Raw genomic sequence first — 5,000 nt, 5'->3', positions numbered from 1 at the left:
GTGAGGGCCCCCCCCCCCTCCAGGACCAGAGTGTGTGTGAGGGCCCCCCCCTCCTCCAGGACCAGAGTGTGTGTGAGGGCCCCCCCCTCCAGGACCAGAGTGTGTGTGAGGGCCCCCCTCCTCCAGGACCAGAGTGTGTGTGAGGGCCCCCCCCCCCTCCTCCAGGACCAGAGTGTGTGTGAGGGCCCCCCCCCTCCTCCAGGACCAGAGTGTGTGTGAGGGCCCCCCCCTCCAGGACCAGAGTGTGTGTGAGGGCCCCCCCCCCCTCCTCCAGGACCAGAGTGTGTGTGAGGGCCCCCCCCTCCAGGACCAGAGTGTGTGTGAGGGCCCCCCTCCTCCAGGACCAGAGTGTGTGTGAGGGCCCCCCCCCCTCCTCCAGGACCAGAGTGTGTGTGAGGGCCCCCCCCTCCAGGACCAGAGTGTGTGTGAGGGCCCCCCCCTCCAGGACCAGAGTGTGTGTGAGGCCCCCCCCTCCAGGACCAGAGTGTGTGTGAGGGCCCCCCCCCCTCCAGGACCAGAGTGTGTGTGAGGGCCCCCCCCCTCCAGGACCAGAGTGTGTTTGAGGGCCCCCCCCTCCAGGACCAGAGTGTGTGTGAGGGCCCCCCCCCTCCAGGACCAGAGTGTGTGTGAGGGCCCCCCCCCCTCCAGGACCAGAGTGTGTGTGAGGGGCCCCCCCCCTCCAGGACCAGAGTGTGTGTGAGGGCCCCCCCCCCCTCCTCCAGGACCAGAGTGTGTGTGAGGGCCCCCCCCCTCCTCCAGGACCAGAGTGTGTGTGAGGGCCCCCCCCTCCTCCAGGACCAGAGTGTGTGTGAGGGTCGGAGGATCAAAGCAGAGGGACTGATGTGTTTACAACGAGAGGAGAGGAGGAACACACAGGGAAGGAAGGAGGGAAGGTAAGAAAGGAGGAAGACAAAGAGGGGGGGGGGCACAGAGGGTGTGTGTGTGTGTGTGTGTGTGTGGGAGGGGTGGGGGAGTTGGTTGTGTGTGTGTGTGTGTGTGGGGGGGGAGGCGGGGGGGTAAGAGAGAGTTGGCTGTGTGTGTGTGTGTGTGTGTGTGGCGGGGGGGTGGAAGAGAGAGTTGGCTGTGTGTGTGTGTGTGTGTGTGTGTGTGTGGCGGGGGGGTGGAAGAGAGAGTTGGCTGTGTGTGTGTGTGTGTGTGGGGGGGGGGGCGGAAAGAGAGAGTTGGCTGTGTGTGTGTGTGTGTGTATGTGGGGGGGGGATAAGAGAGTGTTGGCTGTGTGTGTGTGTGTGTGTGTGTGTGTGAGTGTGTGTGGCGGGGGGGTGGGGGGGGGAGAGAGAGTTGGCTGTGTGTGTGTGTGTGTGTGTGTGGCGGGAGGGGGGGGAAGAGAGAGTTGGCTGTGTGGATGTCGAGCGTGTTCAGCCGTCTCGTAAAGTACCAAATCATTCCTCTGTAATAACTAGCAGACACACACATGGTCTCCACACACACACACACACACACACACACACACACACACACACACACATGGTCTCCACACCATGCAGGGAGGGCCAATGCTGGAACTCTCAGTGACCTGCTCTGAATGTGTGTAAAATATTAATACACCTCCCTCCGCTATGAGTGGAGTGGATTAGAGGAGCGCCGTGGGGTACGGTGAGGGGCGGCGTGGGTAGGAATGTCCCTGGTCGCCCGTAGCGACACAGCGCTAGGTTTTGGTAGCCCTCCTACGATGTTTCACACACACCTGGTTTATAGTAGGTGTGTATCCTTGTGTGTGTGTGGGGGAGGGGGGGCTGGACTCTATCCCACAATATGTTTATAAAGCTCTCACTGGCACGGCACCAGCATATCTGAAGGACCTTTTGCTAGCATATCAGCCCAATAGAGCTCTCAGGTCTTCTGACGCTGGTTTTCTCTGTGTACCACAATATATATATATATATTATTACATATAATATACATTATATACAATATTACAATATATACAATATTACTATACATAGCACCCCGGCGGGAAGTGATTAAAAGATCGCATATAGCAAAGAGATTGGTGAGGCTGCATTCTCATTTTATGCACCCAAATTGTGGAATGCACTGCTAGTTTACAGTAGGGATGCAACCTCAGCACATACTGTATGTTCAAGTCAAGACTAAAGACCCATATTTTTAATATTGCCTTTAAATGACTAATTAATCAAATTATGATTATATGATGATTGGAGCACTTTGAGCTGCAACGTTTGCAGGAAAAGCGCTATACAAATAAAGTTACTATTATTATTATTATTATTATTGATTGTAGTACGACTACCATCCCTTTATAACTTTATTACGTTATTATTACTTTACTGTACTTATTTGACGTTACTCTGTTATTGTGATTTTTTGTATGTTGATGCTGCGATGCCAATGTTGAGGAACCTAAGGCAAAGAATTTTACTTTTTTGTATCGAGAGAGAGAGGGAGAGAGAGACAGAGAGAGAAAGAGAGAGAGGGAGAGAGAGAGGGAGGGAGAGAGACAGAGAGAGAGACGGAGAGAGAGAGAGAGAGGGAGAGAGAGAGAGAGACGGAGAGAGAGAGGGAGAGAGAGGAATGGAGAGAGAGAGGGAGAGAGAGAGAAGGGGAAAGAGAGAGACAAAGGGAGAGAGAGAGGGAGAGAAAGAGAGAGAGAAAGGGAGAGAGAGAAAGGAGGATATGTGGAGACAATATTGGATGTAACGAAAGCAATTCTGATTCTGAAAAAACACATTTACATTTCACATTTTTGGCATTTAGCAGACGCCTTATTCCAAAGCGACTTACAATCAAAACATTTGACAAGCAAGTGAATCATCAGTTCACCAGTTGTAGCCAGAAGAGTAATCTAGCTCAGGCCAGGGGCCATTGGCAGTCGTCGTGATAGAAGAACATTATTATTATATATATTTTTTGAGACAGTTGTTGACATGTCTCAAGCAGTAGGGCTACCCTCATCACGAGAGTGTGGTCCCCCAACCCCCTCTGCTACCCTGGGGTACCTAACCCATCAGTATCAGGCCACTTTTGCTCTCTCTCTCTCTCTCTCTCTCTCTCTCTCACTTTCCCTCCATCTCTCTCTCCCCACCTCTCTCTCTCTCTCTCTCTCTCCCTCCCTCTGTCTCTCTCCCCCCCTCCCTCCCTCCCTCTCTATCTCTCTCTCTGTCTCTCTCCCTCCCTCTGTCTCTCTCACCCTCCCTCTGTCTCGCCCCCCCTCTCTCTCCCTCTCACCCTCTCTCTCTCTTCCCTTGGGTATCTAACCCGATGGCGTCGGGCGTCTTTTGTTCCAACTGACACTGGAAATCATCACAGACTAAGAGTGTCTTTAAGGACACTGGTATTAAGGACACACACACACACACACACACACACACACACACACACACACACACACTGGCTGATCAATTTAATTAAGGATGAAGATCTCCTACAGATGGCGGCTATTGAAGTGCCTGTCAATAGATAGTGTTATCTGGGGGATAAGAAGCAGGGCTTTGGTGCGTGTTGATGGAAGGGACGTCTGGCAACGTTCATGTCTTAATGCCCTTGAGATCCCTCTCCTCTTCTATTGTCTCCACTATTATCCTCCTTTCTCTCTCTCCCTCTCTCTCTCTCTCTCTCTCCATCTCTCTCCCTCTCTCTCTCTCCCCCCTTTCTCTCTCCCTCTCTCTCTCCCCCCCCCCTCTCTCTCCCGCCCTCTCTCCGTCTCTCTCTCTCCCCCCCTCTCTCTCTCCCTCCCTCTCTCTCTCTCACTCTCTCTCTCCCCCCCCCTCTCTCTCCCGCCCTCTCTCCGTCTCTCTCTCTCCCCCCCTCTCTCTCTCCCTCCCTCTCTCTCTCTCTCTCTCTCTCTCTCTCTCTCTCTCTCTCAGAGGTATGACATCAGGGTAATTACACATCCTTGTTGCCCTCTCTCTCCAGCTGTTGGACATATTGGGAGAGAAAATAGTTTTCTTCTCTTTTATGACATTCTTGTGTGATTGCGTTGTTAACATGTTTGATTTTGAACATTATTACTTTATTATTATATAAGTTTTATCTTACTATTCATAAACAAAATGTAAAACCTGTTATCTTTAACTAAACGCTGTTAGCATCATTACCTGTGTGCTACAAGCACTAGCATCATTACCTGTGTGCTACGACAGTTAGCATCAGGGGGAGTTGTGTGCTACGACAGTTAGCATCATTACCTGTGTGTTACAACAGTTAGCATCATTACCTGTGTGCTACAACAGCTAGCATCATTACCTGTGTGCTACAACAGCTAGCATCATTACCTGTGCAGGGCTGCCAAGTTTCACCAAAAGTTTGGAGTGAGATTTTTTTTTTGAGGGACCCCCAATTGTTGTATTTGTATTGTAAATTGTAATTATTTATAATAATAATTATTATTAATGTACCTGGTTATGTTACAGTAGAGAAACAAAAAACTGTTACCAAAACTGAGTATTTACTAGCTAAGATTGGCAAAAGATTGGCGTGGTGCAACCGAAATTAGTAAACTACTAGTTTGAAACTAACTAGTAACAACTAGGGGTTTAGTAACTACTAAATGCGCCATATTGGTGCAACCCAGTCCAGTAGGCTACCAGATACGATGTTGTAATGTATGCACATTTTGCTACCACGGTTGCCAGACGGAATTGACAATGTCCAGCCCAACCGGTCTAAAAGCTGCCGAATCCACCCGTCCAGTGTGACCAAAAGTAGCCCAATCTGGCAACCCTGCTTGCTACGTTCTTGCAGCTCGCGTGAACACAGGTTCTTCCATCAGCGCTCGCCTGCCGCTTCGATTGCAGACTCAAGTTAACGCGCGTGCAGAAAGATGCCACGAAACTCATGTCCGGTAGCTTTCTTTCAAGGAATTTCAAAAATAAAAGTCCCGTAAAACAATTGTTATTTCTCGCCGTGAGAAATAGAGATGCGGCGTGAGAGCGTGAGAACTGGTTGAAATGCGTGAGTCTCACGGTGATTGCGTGAGACTTGGCTGCTCTGCCTGTGTGCTACGACAGTTAGCATCATTA

At 50.8% G+C, this 5,000-nt stretch overlaps 1 protein-coding gene across 1 annotated transcript in view; it reads right to left on the bottom strand.

Moving 5' to 3' along the window:
- The window catches only part of abcb6b (ATP binding cassette subfamily B member 6 (LAN blood group) b), a gene marked incomplete at both ends in the record, with an annotated part of 74,479 nt that overhangs the window by 4,656 nt on the left and 64,823 nt on the right, over nt 1–5,000 (bottom strand). The gene's annotated exons all lie outside the window — the stretch shown is intronic.

This window comes from Nansenia antarctica (genome assembly GCF_963989245.1).
Source record: "Nansenia antarctica genome assembly, chromosome: 7".
NCBI classification, from domain to species: Eukaryota; Metazoa; Chordata; class Actinopteri; order Argentiniformes; family Microstomatidae; genus Nansenia; species Nansenia antarctica.
Note: the sequence above shows the minus strand (reverse complement) of the source record. Positions and strands in the feature narration are given on the sequence as shown.